Genomic DNA, 16,537 nt, shown 5'->3' with positions numbered 1-16,537 from the left:
TGTAATTTGATAGGAAGAATGAGAAAAGGCAATTTAAACTAAATGGTACAATTCTGAAGTTGGTGCGTGAAGAGAGAGACCTGGGGCTAGATTTTCCACTTTTGTGCTCATCGTCCAAAAATGGGCATTACTTCCGGCGTGGGCGGTAAAATGGGTTTTCAGATCGCCGGCTTGTCGCCCATTCTCAAAGCACCCAGTCTCCAGTTTTTAAAATGGGCGTTACCACGAGCATTATGAAATGGGCGGTAACTTTAAATCACGCTGACCTCTGCTGTAAAGTGTCGCCGTCCTTAGCAACGGCATGGCAACGCTCGATTCTCGTGATTCAGGAGGTCAAGGGTCATCATGACATGCGCAGAAGAGAAGACAGAGAGAGAGGGAGCTGAGAGAGACTGAAGGCGTGTGTGGGTCTGGTGTGGCTGCTTTGGGAGGAAGGAAGAAGACTTTAGAGCTTCACAGCAAATAGGGAAACAAAAATTAGCTGTTACCAACCACATATTTGCCCGAATTTGGCCTATAATGGAGGGAGAGGAGCAGGCATCACAGCATGCTATGGAGATTGACGCTGGAGAGCAGTAAGGTGGGAAAGGAGCACATTGGAGGGCGCAAAAGAACCAGGAGGTTCTTGGAGGAGGCAAATGCCTCCCTCCTGCAGGAGGTCGAGTCACGCTGGGGTGGTTTGACACAGGGAGGGCGTGGGAAGCCAATCCCAAAGGCCTACCAGAGGATACAGAGATAGCAGAGGTGGTCTCGTCAGCGACCAATGAGGGTCGTGAGGGCAACCAATGCCGCAAGCGATGGAACGACCTTGTGGGATCTGCAAGAGTAAGTATTACATTTATTGACATGTACTTATGTATTTATATAATTTGATTTGAAGGTAGTGCAGGGGTCCCCTGTGGTCATCCCCCTGCAAAACAGATACACTGCTTTGAGTGCTGTTGAGGGGGATGACTCATCAGGGGAGGGCAGCAGCGGCCAGGTTCATGGCACCGTGGCTGGCTCTGTTGCACAGGAGGGCAGGAAAAAGAGTGGGAGAGCGATAATGATAGGGGATTCAATTGTAAGGGGAATAGATAGGCGTTTCTGCGGCCGCAACCGAGACTCCAGGATGGTATGTTGCCTCCCTGGTGCAAGGGTCAAGGATGTCTCGGAGCAGGTACAGGACATTCTAAAAAGGGAGGGAGAACAGCCAGTTGTCATGGTGCACATTGGTACCAACGACATAGGTTTAAAAAAAAGGGATGAGGTCCTACGAAACGAATTTAAGGAGCTAGGAGCTAAATTAAAAAGTAGGCCCTCAAAAGTAGTAATCTCGGAATTGCTACCAGTGCCACGTGCTAGTCAGAGTAGGACTCGCAGGATAGCGCAGATGAATACATGGCTTGAGCAGTGGTGAAGCAGGGAGGGATTCAAATTCCTGGGGCATTGGAACCGGTTCTGGGGGAGGTGGGACCAGTACAAAGCGGACGGTCTGCACCTGGGCAGGACCGGAACCAATGTCCTAGGGGGAGTGTTTGCGAGTGCTGTTGGGGAGGAGTTAAACTAATATGGCAGGGGGATGCGAACCAATGCATGGAGACAGAGGGAAATAAAAAGGAGACAAAAGCAAAAGACAGAAAGGAGATGAGGAAAAGTGGAGGGCAGAGAAACCCAAGGCAAAGAACAAAAAGGGCCACTGTACAGCAAAATTCTAAAAGGACAAAGGGTGTTTAAAAAAAAAGCCTGAAGGCTTTGTGTCTTAATGCAAGGAGTATCCGTAATAAGGTGGATGAATTAACTGTGCAAATAGATGTTAACAAATATGATGTGATTGGGATTACAGAGACGTGGCTCCAGGATGATCAGGGCTGGGAACTCAACATCCAGGGGTATTCAACATTCAGGAAGGATAGAATAAAAGGAAAAGGAGGTGGGGTAGCATTGCTGGTTAAGGAGGAGATTAATGCAATAGTTAGGAAGGACATTAGCTTGGATGATGTGGAATCTATATGGGTAGAGCTGCAAAACACCAAAGGGCAAAAAACGTTAGTGGGAGTTGTGTACAGACCTCCAAACAGTAGTAGTGATGTTGGGGAGGGCATCAAACAGGAAATTAGGGGTGCATGCAATAAAGGTGCAGCAGTTATAATGGGTGACTTTAATATGCACATAGATTGGGCTAACCAAACTAGAAGCAATACGGTGGAGGAGGATTTCCTGGAGTGCATAAGGGATGGTTTTCCAGACCAATATGTCGAGGAACCAACTAGGGGGGAGGCCATCTTAGACTGGGTGTTGTGTAATGAGAGAGGATTAATTAGCAATCTCGTTGTGCGAGGCCCCTTGGGGAAGAGTGACCATAATATGGTGGAATTCTGCATTAGGATGGAGAATGAAACAGTTAATTCAGAGACCATGGTCCAGAACTTAAAGAAAGGTAACTTTGAAGGTATGAGGCGTGAATTGGCTAGGATAGATTGGCGAATGATACTTAAGGGGTTGACTGTGGATGGGCAATGGCAGACATTTAGAGACCGCATGGATGAACTATAACAATTGTACATTCCTGTCTGGCGTAAAAATAAAAAAGGGAAGGTGGCTCAACCGTGGCTATCAAGGGAAATCAGGGATAGTATTAAAGCCAAGGAAGTGGCATACAAATTGGCCAGAAATAGCAGCGAACCCGGGGACTGGGAGAAATTTAGAACTCAGCAGAGGAGGACAAAGGGTTTGATTAGGGCAGGGAAAATGGAGTACGAGAAGAAGCTTGCAGGGAACATTAAAACGGATTGCAAAAGTTTCTATAGATATGTAAAGAGAAAAAGGTTAGTAAAGACAAACGTTGGTCCCCTGCAGTCAGATTGAGGGGAAGTCATAACGGGAAACAAAGAAATGGCAGACCAATTGAACAAGTACTTTGGTTCGGTATTCACTAAGGAGGACAGCAACAACCTTCTGGATATAAAAGGGGTCAGAGGGTCTAGTAAGGAGGAGGAACTGAGGGAAATCTTTATGAGTCGGGAAATTGTGTTGGGGAAATTGATGGGATTGAAGGCCGATAAATCTCCAGGGCCTGATGGACTGCATCCCAGAGTACTTAAGGAGGTGGCCTTGGAAATAGTGGATGCATTGACAGTCATTTTCCAACATTCCATTGACTCTGGATCAGTTCCTATCGAGTGGAGGGTAGCCAATGTAACCCCACTTTTTAAAAAAGGAGGGAAAGAGAAAACAAGGAATTATAGACCGGTCAGCCTGACCTCAGTAGTGGGTAAAATGATGGAATCAATTATTAAGGATGTCATAGCAGTGCATTTGGAAAATGGTGACATGATAGGTCCAAGTCAGCATGGATTTGTGAAAGGGAAATCATGCTTGACAAACCTTCTGGAATTTTTTGAGGATGTTTCCAGTAAAGTGGACAAGGGAGACCAGTTGATGTGGTATATTTGGACTTTCAGAAGGCTTTCGACAAGGTCCCACACAAGAGATTAATGTGCAAAGTTAAAGCACATGGGATTGGGGGTAGTGTGCTGACGTGGATTGAGAACTGGTTGTCAGACAGGAAGCAAAGAGTAGGAGTAAATGGGTACTTTTCAGAATGGCAGGCAGTGACTAGTGGGGTACCGCAAGGTTCTGTGCTGGGGCCCCAGCTGTTTACATTGTGCTTTAATGATTTAGACGAGGGGATTAAATGTAGTATCTCCAAATTTGCGGATGACACTAAGTTGGGTGGCAGTGTGAGCTGCGAGGAGGATGCTATGAGGCTGCAGAGTGACTTGGATAGGTTAGGTGAGTGGGCAAATGCATGGCAGATGAAGTATAATGTGGATAAATGTGAGGTTATCCACTTTGGTGGTAAAAACAGAGAGACAGACTATTATCTGAATGGTGACAGATTAGGAAAAGGGGAGGTGCAACGAGACCTGGGTGTCATGGTACATCAGTCATTGAAGGTTGGCATGCAGATACAGCAGGCGGTTAAGAAAGCAAATGGCATGTTGGCCTTCATAGCGAGGGGATTTGAGTACGCGGGCAGGGAGGTGTTGCTGCAGTTGTACAGGGCCTTGGTGAGGCCACACCTGGAGTATTGTGTACAGTTTTGGTCTCCTAACTTGAGAAAGGACATTCTTACTATTGAGGGAGTGCAGCGAAGATTCACCAGACTGATTCCCGGGATGGTGGGACTGACCTATCAAGAAAGACTGGATCAACTGGGCTTGTATTCACTGGAGTTCAGAAGAATGAGAGGGGACCTCATAGAAACGTTTAAAATTCTGATGGGTTTAGACAGGTTAGATTCAGGAAGAATGTTCCCAATGTTGGGGAAGTCCAGAACCAGGGGTCACAGTCTAAGGATAAGGGGTAAGCCATTTAGGACCGAGATGAGGAGAAACTTCTTCACCCAGAGAGTGGTGAACCTGTGGAATTCTCTACCACAGAAAGTTGTTGAGGCCAATTCACTAAATATATTCAAAAAGGAGTTCGATGAAGTCCTTACTACTCGGGGGATCAAGGGGTATGGCGAGAAAGCAGGAATGGGGTACTGAAGTTGCATGTTCAGCCATGAACTCATTGAATGGCAGTGCAGGCTAGAAGGGCCGAATGGCCTACTCCTGCACCTATTTTCTATGTTTCTATGATTTGTAACAGTCATGAGTGACTATCAGCAGATGTGAGGTCTTTCACTTTTACCGGGAATGTTTTACTCAAAGCCTGCGGTCACGGTGTACGTCTTTAGGAAAGAATGATAATTATCATAATAATCATGATTATATCTGTTGGTTATGTGTTATCAGTCTCTGTGACAGTACCTAGCAATGATATCATGCAATGATCTCATGCCATGTCGTCCTGTCACCTTTAACAGAAGAAGCTATCAACGATGAGGTCCGTGCAGAGGCGAACGGGTGGGAGGGCCACGGGTCCCCAGAGATGGAGAAACGGGTGCTCTCACTTGTGGGGACGCACACCCGGACAGCCACGGAAGCATCTGCAGACCCTGAAGTGATGCCACGTGAGTAAAGCTTACACTATTGTGCAGTGTAAAGTCAATAGATGCCACACCCACTCATATCCGACCAGTCATATATGATAGATGATTTCTAAAATTGTCATAGAAATAATGCTGGCCTAATGAAAATCATTGCAATGCTAATGTGTTGATGGTCATGAAATGTGATGTCTGTGATGATTTTGAGAACGGTGGTGCTTTTGTTGTGCATATGCTGTGTGTAGCGCTGGACTCACCTTGTGACCCTAGCGCCCCCCCCCCTTTCGCAACTAATAACCTCATTTGTGTTTTGCAGCTCAGCCAGCAGCGCGGCCCCAGGCAAGACCACAGAGGCCAGAAGGTGGGGGCGCGTGGCCCGACTCTCTGGACGATCCTATATCTGGTGCTGAGGAGCTCCGATTCTCACCCGTCAATCCGCTGGGTCTGTTCTCCATGGATGAGAGCGGGACTTCGAGGAACCTGCATCGCCACGCTCCAGAAGCCATTCTACCCCAAGGCCATCTAGTGATCCTCCGGTCATTCCCGCCTCCACTCTGGAGGTACCGGCCCCAAGCATCTCGCCACAGGGCACCCCATTTGTCCCCAGGACGGCACCGACCCTGCGGAGGCCTTGTGGACGCGGCAGGTCTGTTCCACGAGCGCCACATGAGAGCAGAGAGATGGTACAGTTGACCAGGAGGACTGTCGACATTGGTGACCAGCTCATCAAAGCATTGGGGGGAATATCCCGACAACTGGCCACCATGACTGAGTACATTTCACGGATGGCGGAGGCCCTGGATGCGATAGCTAGGAACACTGCTGGCACAGGCCTCCCAGTGGTCCCAGAGGGCGGCACTCCACCCCTAGGTTCCGCACCACCACTGCGAACGACAGATGAGAGCAGGGACCAAGATCCTGCTTCTGCATCAGAGAATGTTCCCCCCTCGGCACCCTCCGCTCTCATACCCGTGCAACCACCGCCTCTGCCTTCATCCCCCCTCCCCAATGAGGCACCGCCTGAGGAGCTCCTCAGCCAGGCGCCGTGGAGTGAGGAGGGGAAGGGGTAGAGGTGGGGAGAAGAAGGGGAGGAGGGAAGAAAAGTGAGGTGCATGTCTGCAGGTGATGGCTGTGTTATATCTCCATCTGGGTGTATGCAATTTGTTGTAATGTATGGGGGCTGGGGATCACCCTCCTGCTTTGCATTTGTATTCTGTGTTGTTGGACATGTTGAACATTTGATTGATGTCAATGATGCCGAGGTCAGCGTCCAGCACCTCGTCGTCCTCTTCCTCTTTCTCCTGAGGTGGAGAATCAGTGCCTTCTGGCAATTCTTGGCCCCTCCTGATAGCCAGGTTGTGCAGCGTCAAGCACACGACCACGAATTTACCTACTTGCTCAGAGTTGTATTGTAGCTCCCCTCCTGAGTGGTCCAGACATCTGAAGCGCTGCTTAAGCACAGCTATTATTTTCTGGACCACATTGCATGTGTCTCTGTGGCTCCGGTTGTATCGCGTCTTGGCCTCGGTGTGGGTGTCGCGCAGCAGGGTCATCAGCCAGGTGGCTAGGCCATATCGGTTATCACCAAGCATCCAGCATTGTCCTTGTGGCTGACTCTTAAAGATATTAGAGACAGCGCTATCACGCAGAATGTGAGCCTCATCGAACGTGCCCGGACGTTTGGCATTCACTGCCAGTATGATCTGGTTGTGATCGACAACTAGCTGGACCTTCAGTAAACTAAAATAAACTGGCGCAAAACATAAAAACAGATAGTAAAAGCTTTTACCGATATATAAAACGGAAGAGAGTGACTAAAGTAAATGTTGGTCCCTTAGAAGATGAGAAGGGAGATTTAATAATGGGAAATGTGGAAATGGCTGAGACCTTAAACAATTATTTTGCTTCCGTCTTCACAGTGGAAGACACAAAAACAATGCCAAAATTTGCAGGCCACAGGAATGTGGGAAGGGAGGACCTTGAGACAATCACTATCACTAGGGGAGTAGTGCTGGACAGACTAATGGGACTCAAGGTAGACAAGTCCCCTGGTCCTGATGAAATACATCCCAGGGTATTAAAAGAGATGGCTGAAGTTATAGCAGATGCATTCGTTATAATCTACCAAAATTCTCTGGACTCTGGGGAGGTACCAGCGGATTGGAGAGCAGCTAATGTAATGCCTCTGTTTAAAAAAGGGGGCAGGCAAAAGGCAGGTAACTATAGGCCGGTTAGTTTAACATCTGTAGTGGGGAAAATGCTTGAAACTATCATTTAAGGAAGAAATAGCGGGACATCTGGATAGGAATAGTGCAATCAAGCAGACGCAGCATGGATTCATGAAAGAGAAATCATGTTTAACTAACTTACTGGAATTCTTTGAGGATATAACGAGCATGGTGGATAGAGGTGTACCGATGGATGTGGTGTATTTAGATTTCCAAAAGGCATTCGATAAGATGCCACACAAAAGGTACTACAGAAGATAAAGGTACGCGGAGTCAGAAGAAATGTCTTAGCATGGATAGAGAATTGGCTGGCGAACAGAAAGCAGAGAGTTGGGATAAATGGGTCCTTTTCCGGTTGGAAATCAGTGGTTAGTGGTGTGCCACAGGGATCAGTGCTGGGACCACAACTGTTTACACAATACATAGATGACCTAGAAGAGGGGACAGAGTGTAGTGCAACAAAATTTGCAGATGACACTAAGATTAGTGGGAAAGCGGGTTGTGTAGAGGACTCAGAGAGACTACAAGGAGATTTGGATAGGTTAAGCGAATGGGCTAAGGTTTGGCAGATGGAATACAATGTTGGAAAGTGTGAGGTCATCCACCTTGGGATAAAAAACAGTAAAAGGGAATATTATTTGAATGGGGAGAAATTACAACATGCTGCGGTGCAGAGGGACCTGGGGGTCCTTGTGCATGAATCCCAAAAGGTTAGTTTGCAGGTGCAGCAGGTAATCAGGAAGGCAAATGGAATATTGGCCTTCATTGCGAAAGGGATGGAGTACAAAAGCAGGGAGGTCTTGCTGCAACTGTATAAGGTATTGGTAAGGCCGCACCTGGAGTACTGCGTGCAGTTTTGGTCACCTTACTTAAGGAAGGATATACTAGCTTTGGAAGGGGTACAGAGACGATTCACTAGGCTGATTCCAGAAATGAGGGGGTTACCTTATGATGATAGATTGAGTAGACTGGGTCTTTACTCGTTGGAGTTCAGAAGGATGAGGGGTGATCTTTTCGAAACATTTAAAATCATGAAAGGGATAGACAAGATAGAGGCAGAGAGGTTGTTTCCACTGGTCGGGGAGACTAGAACTAGGGGGCACAGCCTCAAAATACGGAGGAGCCAATTTAAAACCGAGTTGAGAAAAAATTTCTTCTCCCAGGGGGTTGTGAATCTGTGGAATTCTCTGCCCAAGGAAACAGTTGAGGCTAGCTCATTGAATGTTTTCAAGTCAATGATAGATAGATTTTTAACCAATAAGGGAATTAAGGGTTACGGGGAGAGGGCGGGTAAGTGGAGCTGAGTCCACGACCAGATCAGCCATGATCTTGTTGAGTGGCGGGGCAGGCTCGAGGGGCTAGATGGCCTACTCCTGTTCCTAATTCTTATGTTCTTATGTTCTTTATGTTCAGGGAGTGAAATCCTTTTCTGTTACAAAAACGCTCTGGGTCCTGAGAAGGTGGACGCATGGTGATGTGAGTGCACTGTATAGCTCCCTGCACCTTGGGGAACGTAGCAATGCGGTAGAATGCTCCAGCCCTGTCAGTCTGAGCCTCCATGGTCATGGGGAAGCTGATAAAGTCCATCCTTCTCGCGTACAGGGCCTCCGTAACCTGTCTAATGCAGCGATGGATTGCATGGTGAGACAGAGGGCAAATCTCGACCGCGGCGGCCCGAAAGGAACCGGACACTTAGAAAGACAGTGCTGCGGTGACCTTGACTGATGTCCTGATGGCAGGTTGCATATGTGGCCTGATGAGCTCACATATTTCATTGATCACCTTGTGGAAGCGCAGTCTCCGAAGGCAGGTGTGGTCGGAGATGTTATGCTCATAATAAAGTAATGCAACTGAGTACTGTGGACAGTGAGTAAGTGTGGCCTTAGCTCCTTTATTCAAACTCCAAACTGCTGGTGCAGCATGGGAGGCCTGCTTATATACAGTGCTCCCAAAGGATTCTGGGATCCCTTGGGACTCCACAGGTAGACCCTCTGGTGGCGGTATAATACAGGTTACCTAGGTTACATACATAATATTACTCCCTCCCAAAGTCAATAGTACACTTATTTACAGGGTGAGATGATCTGGGGCTTTTCGCTCCCTTGTCGATCGTCTCGGTACAAATGCAGGCGTGGGTTAGTTGGTTGGTTCTTTGCTAGGCTGCTGGGCAGCTGGCCTTGCTGGGCCTGCTGTGGATGATGAGTTCAGCTTCGTGGTCAACCGGGATGTCGGTTGCCACTTGCGTGTGTGTTGGAGGGCCGAAGTTAGTGGTGTCCTCTTTGGGTTGCTCATGGCAGTTTGTGAATCGCAGTTTGGTTTGGTCCAAATGCTTTCTGCAAGTTAGTTCATTGGCTATTTTGACTTGAAACACCCTACTCCCTTTTTTGGCTATGACAGTGCTCGCAAACCATTTGGGACCATGTCCATAGTTGAATACAAACACAGGATCATTTACTTCAATATTGCGTGACAAATTTGCACGATCATGGTACATTCTTTGTTGATGCTGCCTGCCCTCAACATGATCATGGCGATCAGGGTGGACAAGGGAGAGCCTTGTTTTGAGTGCCCTTTTCATGAGCAACTTGGCTGAGGGAACCCCAGTGAACGAGTGGAGTCTGGTGTGGTAGCTGAGCAGGACTCGGGACAGGCGGGTCTGCAGGGAGCCTTCTGACACATGTTTCAAGCTTTGCTTCATGGTTTGGACTGCCCGTTCTGCCTGGCCTTTGGATGCGGGTTTGAACGGGGCAGATGTGACGTGCTTGATCCCATTGAGGGTCATGAATTCCTTGAATTCAGCACTGGTGAAGCACGACCCATTGTCGCTGACAAGGACATCAAGCAAGCTGTGCGTGGCAAACATGCCTCGTAGGCTTTTGATGGTGGCAGTGGACGTGCTTACAGACATTATTACACATTCAATCCAGGGACAGTAAAGGATCCTGGCTGGTCCAGATCCTGATCTGGCGGGCTGTAACGGGTGACTTTTCGTTTTTGAATGCATCCATCACCAAGAGCAAGTCCGCAGGCTGTGCCATTTCCACCCGTGGTGGGCAATGGTAGCCGACTGAGAGCATCAGCGCAGTTCTCTGCGCCTGGTCTGTGGCGGATTACATAGTTGTATGCAGACAGCGTGAGCGCTCATCTTTGGATGCGGGCAGAGACACTGGTGTTAATCCCTTTGCTCTCTGAGAATAGCGCTATGAGCGGATCAGTTTCTAGCTCAAACTTGAGACCAAACAGATGCTGGTGCATTTTTTTCACCCCATAAACACATGCCAGAGCTTCTTTTTCAATCATGCTGTAGGCCCTTTCGGCCTTGGACAAACTCCTGGACCATAGGTGACCGGTTGCAATGTTCCCGATTCGTTAGCTTGTTGTAACACACACCCGACCCCGTATGAAGATGCATCGCAAGCTAGCACTAATCGTTTACATGGGTTATACAGAACAAGCAGTTTGTTGGAACATAACAGATTTCTGGCTTTCTCAAAAGCAGCCTCTTATGATTTCCCCCCAACCCAGTCGTCTCCCTTGCGTAGGGAGACACCGAGAGTAAACCCCCAATCGTTCAGAGTCTGAAAATATGTCTGTTGAGATGGTCACTTCACCTGAGAAGAACTCCAGAGTCAATGCAAACTCCCCGAAGTTGAAGCAGCCTTTTGAATGAAGCGACCTGCGATTTAAAAAATGGCATCCACATCGCTGGCTTACGTTCAGAACAATTCCACTTTTTATTGGCGGTTTTTTGGGCCAGCGATATTGTGGGCGATATGTGTGCGAGGTGGTAAAAGTGACGGTGGACGATCTCCTGGCCGTTAGTTTCACCAAATGGGCTCTTTACGACAAAAAAAAGTGGGTGGACGGTATTATTGAATCTCGGCGTTAATTCCGTGCGGAAAGTAACGCTGGGCGATATTATGGGCGTTGATTTCGCCCATTCTGATGATTCCACCCAAAAAAAGTGGGCGGTATTATTTTTTCCCGCCATTAAGCCCATGGGGAAAGTAACGCTTGCCGATAAGTTTCCGAAAAATGCCCGTCAGTTTCCAATTTGAGACAAAATGGGCGATTATAGGGACAAAGTGTGTTAAAAAGACAAGCCTGAAGGCTCTGTGCCTCAGTGTGAGGAGTATTTGTAATAAAGAGGATGAATTAACTGCGCAGGCAGCTATTAACGAATACGATATAATTGGGATTATGGAGAGATGACTCCAGGGTGACCAAGGCTGGGAACTCAACATTCAGGAAGGATAGACAGAAAGGAAAAGAAGGTGGGGTAGCGTTGCTGGATAAATTAACACAATAGTAAGGAAGGACATTAGCTTGGATGATGTGGAATCTGTATGGGTAGAGCTGCGGAATACCAAAGGGCAGAAAATGCTAGTGGGAGTTGTGTACAGACCACCAAACAGTAGTAATGAGGTTGGGGACAGCATCAAACAAGAAATTAGGGATGTGTGCAATAAAGGTACAGCAGTTATTATGGGTGACTTTAATCTACATATAGATTGGGCTAACCAAACTGGTAACAGTACGGTGGAGGACGGTTTCCTGGAGTGTATTAGGGATGGTTTTCTAGATCAATATGTCGAGGAACCAACTAGAGGGCTGGCCATCCTAGACTGGGTGATGTGTAATGAGAAAGGACTAATTGCAATCTTGTTGTGCGAGGGCCCTTGGGGAAGAGTGACCATAATATGGTAGAATTCTTTATTAAGAAGGAGATGACACAGTTAATTCAGAGACTAGGGTCCTGAACTTAAGGAAAGGTAACTTCGATGGTATGAGACGTGAATTGGCTAGAATAGACTGGCGAATGATACTTAAAGGGTTAACGGTGGATAGGCAATGGCAGACATTTAAAGATTACATGGATGAACTTCAATAATTGTACATCCCTGTCTGGAGTAAAAATAAAAGGGGGAAGGTGGCTCAACCGTGGCTAACAAGGGAAATTAAGGATAGTGTTAAATCCAAGGAAGAGGCATATAAATTGGCCAGACAAAGCAGCAAATCTGAGGACTGGGAGAATTTTAGAATTCAGCAGAGGAGTACAAAGGGTTTAATTAGGAGGAGGAAAATAGAGTATGAGAGGAAGCTTGCTGGGGACATAAAAACTGACTGGAAAAGCTTCTATAGATACGTGAAGAGAAAAAGATTAGTGAAGACAAACATAGGTCCCTTGCAGTCAGAATCAGGTGAATTTATAAAAGGGAACAAAGCAATGGCAGACCAACTGAACAAATACTTTGGTTTTCTGTCTTCACAAAGGAAGACACAAATAACCATCCGGAAATATTAGAGGACTGAGGGTCTAGCGAGAAGGAGAAACTGAAGGAAATCCTTATTAGTCATGAAATTGTGTTAGGGAAATTGATGGGATTGAAGGCCGAAATATCCCTAGGGCCTGATAGTCTGCATCCCAGAGTACTTAAGGAAGTGGCCCTAGAAATAGTGGATGCATTGGTGATCATTTTCCAACAGTCTATCGAATCTGGATCGGTTCATATGGATTGAAAGGTAGGTAATGTAACACCACTTTTTAAAAAAGGAGGGAGAGAAAACAGGGAATTATAGACTGGTTAGCCTGACATCGGTAGTGGGGAAAATGTTGGAATCAATTATTAAAGATGAAATAGCAGTGCATTTGGAAAGCATTTGACAAGATTGGTCCAAGTCAGCACGGATTTATGAAAAGGAAATCATGCTTGACAAATCTTCTAGAATTTTTTGAGGATTTAACTCGTAGAGTGGAAAAGGGAGAACCAGTGGATGTGGTGTATTTGGACTTTCAAAAGGCTTTTGACAAGGTCCCACACAAGAGATTGGTGTGCAAAATTAAAGCACATGGTATTGGGGGTAATGTATTGACGTGGATAGAGAACTGGTTGGCAGACAGGAAGCAGAGAGTCGGGATAAACTGGTCCTTTTCAGAATGGCAGGCAGTGACTAGTGGGGTGCCGCAGGGCTCAGTGCTGGGACCCCAGTTATTTACAATATACATCAATGATTTAGATGAAGGAATTGAGTGTTATATCTCCAAGTTTGCTGATGACACTAAGCTGGGTGGCGGTGTGAACTGTGAGGAGGATGCTAAGAGGCTGCAGGGTGACTTGGGCAGGCTAGGTGAATGGGCAAATGCATGGCAGATGCAGTATAATGTGGATAAATGTGAGGTTATCCACTTTGGTGGCAAAAACATAAGGGCAGAATATTATCTGAATGGCGGCAGATTAGGAAATGGGGAGTACATCAGTCATTGAAGGTTAGCATGCAGGTACAGTGGGCGGTGAAGAAGGCAAATGGCATGTTGGCCTTCATAGCTAGGGGATTTGAGTATAGGAGCAGGGAGGTCTTACTGCAGTTGTAAAGGGCCTTGGTGAGGCTTCACCTGGAATATTGTATTCAGTTTTGGTCTCCGAATCTGAGGAAGGATATTCTTGCTATTGAGGGTGCACAGCGAAGGTTCACCAGGCTGATTCCGGGGATGGCAGGACTGACATATGAGGAGAGACTGGATTGACTGGGCCTGTATTCACTGGAGTTTAGAAGAATGAGAGGGGATCTCATAGAAACATATAACATTCTGATGGGACGGGACAGGTTAGATGCAGGAAGAATGTTCCCGATGTTGAGGAAGTCCAGAAACAGGGGTCACAGTCTAAGGATAAGGGGTAAGCCATTTAGGACCGAGATGAGGAGAAACTTCTTCACCCAGAGAGTTGCTAACCTGTGGAATTCTTTACTGCAGAGAGTTGTTGATGCCAGTTTGTTAGATATATTCAAGAGGGAGTTAGATATGACCCTTATGGCTAAAGGGATCAAGGGGTATGAAGAGCAAGCAGGAAAGGGATACTGAGGTGAATGATCAGCCATGATCTTATTGAATGGTGGTGTAGGCTTGAAGGGCCAAATGACCTACTCCTGCACCTATTTTCTATGTTTCTATGTTATATGTCATTTCAGTGGTAAAATGGGCATTAAGCATGCAAAAAAAGTTGAGGTTCTAGCCCCTGGGGTTGTATGTAGACCAATCTTGACAGTGGTAGGACAAGTTATGAAGGCTGTTAAAAAAGCATATGGGATGCTTTGCTTTATAACAAGAGACAAAAGCAAGAAAGTTATGCTAAATCTTTATAAATCACTGGTTAGGCCAGCTGGAGTATTGTGTCCAATTCTGGGCACCGCGCTTTAAGAAGGATGTCCAGGCCTGAGAGAGGGACCAGAGAAGATTTACCAGAATGGTAACAGGGATGCCGGACTTCAGTAATGTGGAGAGACTGGAGAAGCTGTTCTCCTCAGTGCAGAGAAGGTTAAGGGAAGATTTAATAGAGGTGTTCAAAATCATGAAGCATTTTGATAGAGTAAATAAGGAGAAACTGTTTCCAGTCACAAAAGGGCTGATAACCAGAGGAGATGGATTTAAGATAATTGTCAAAAGAACTAGAGGTGAGATGAGAAGAAATATTTTCTCACAGTGAGATGTTATGATCTGGAATGCACAGCCTGAAAGGGTGGTGGAAGCAGAATCCATAGTAACTTTCAAAAAGGAATTGGACAAACACATGAAGGGTTAAAATTTGAAGGGCTAGGGGGGGAAAGAGCTGGGGGAATGGGACTAATTGAAGAGCTCTTTCAAAGAGCCGGCACAGGCATGATGGGCCAAATGGCCTCCTTCTGTGCTGTATCATTCTATTCTATGATCTTGGCACAGGATTCAGCTGCATTAAAGATAAAAAGTTACAAGATTGTTGAAGATGAAAATCTACTCCTCTGTGGCTGGGGAGTCTAGAACCAGGGGTCATATTCTCAGACTAATGGGTCGACCATTTAGGACTGAGATGAGGAGAAATTTATTCACTCAGTGCGTGGTGAATCTTTGGAATTCTCTATCCCAGAAGGCTGTGGAAGTTCAGTTGTTGAGTATATTCAAGATAGAGATCGATAGATGTTTGGATATTAAGGGAATCAAAGGATGTGGGGATAGTGCAGGAAAATGGAGTTGTGGTAGAAGATCAGCCATGATCTTATTGAATGGCGGAGCATCTCGAGGGGCCGAATGGCCAACTCCTGTTCCTATTTCTTATGTTCTTACATTCTTACCCCACAGGGTCGGGAGCTGTTTCCAGGCCATGTATAAAGAAATTACATGAAATAAGTTGAAAAGTGGGAGAAAGATTTTGCATTCTATGGATGCTTTCTTTTAATTTTTAAGCGTTTAGACAGTCTATCAAAATAAAAACTAAAAGCAGACTGCAACACCAAATTAAAAAGAATATATTAGTGGAACACCGTATATATTAAAATGCAATTCTGTATTTGTAGGATGTGCTTACTATAGTTTTGGCTGTTTATACTTCTAATTTAACATTTTCATTGTACAGGTACACAAATAATAATGAAACAAATGGAAACACAACCACTTTAAGCCACCTCTGGGAGTAGGACAGTGCAGCTTAGACATTATCACTGTGAAACTTGTCTTTAGTCTGAATACAGGCAGAACATACTCACAAGTCTGGAGTCAGACTGTGACGTAACATGAATGATTCATGAAAGAATTGAAACTAAACTGGACTGGGACATTTCCCACAGTATCTTCCATATCCATCGGCTGGGCACTAGCCAGGTGCCATAACACTGCCATATATCAAATTACAAACACGATTATTGTCTTATGCCACAAGTCCATTGGAATGTTTAGCAAACAATGTTGGGGACCTTCATGTTCAACTGATTTCAGCACATGATCCCAATATTTCTGAAAAGATGGGCACAATCCAGGAATGTGGCGCTAAGTGTGCACCTCTTTACACCCCTTCAACAAGTAGGCGGAATTACTGCATTCCATTTGTAGAGGCTGGCCAGGGTGAGATACATCCACTGAATGACCTTAAGTTGATTTTTGTGTTTATGATTGTGTGGAGTAACGTTAAGGCTGAAATACCAATGTCCTCTGGCCTCTCCAGTGGGGCTTGGGTTCACCATGGCTCTGAGTGACCACATATTGCAGAATCAGATTTAATTGTTTTACTTTTTAAACTTGTGTTTCGGAGGTTTTTTTTCTTGTTGTTTTCAGCAGGTTGTCCTCGGCATTAATGTGCAGTTGATTACTGTTTACTTTCTTAAAACAGAGGGAAGTAAAGGACTTGAAACTTTTCCTAAATATAGAATACCTAGCTGAAGACTTCTCTAAGCCTTCTTCCTCTATCATAGGGTTCTATTATATATAAAGGTTGTATGGATCAGAGGTTGGCCTAGTGGCCCAGTTCACTAGAGCTTTAGTTAGCTCTACAATGCATCCAACTGCTCGAGCACCCACTGGTTCCAG

The sequence above is a fragment of the Pristiophorus japonicus genome, chromosome 20, assembly GCF_044704955.1.
Source record: "Pristiophorus japonicus isolate sPriJap1 chromosome 20, sPriJap1.hap1, whole genome shotgun sequence".
Lineage (NCBI taxonomy): Eukaryota > Metazoa > Chordata > Chondrichthyes > Pristiophoridae > Pristiophorus > Pristiophorus japonicus.
Note: the sequence above shows the minus strand (reverse complement) of the source record.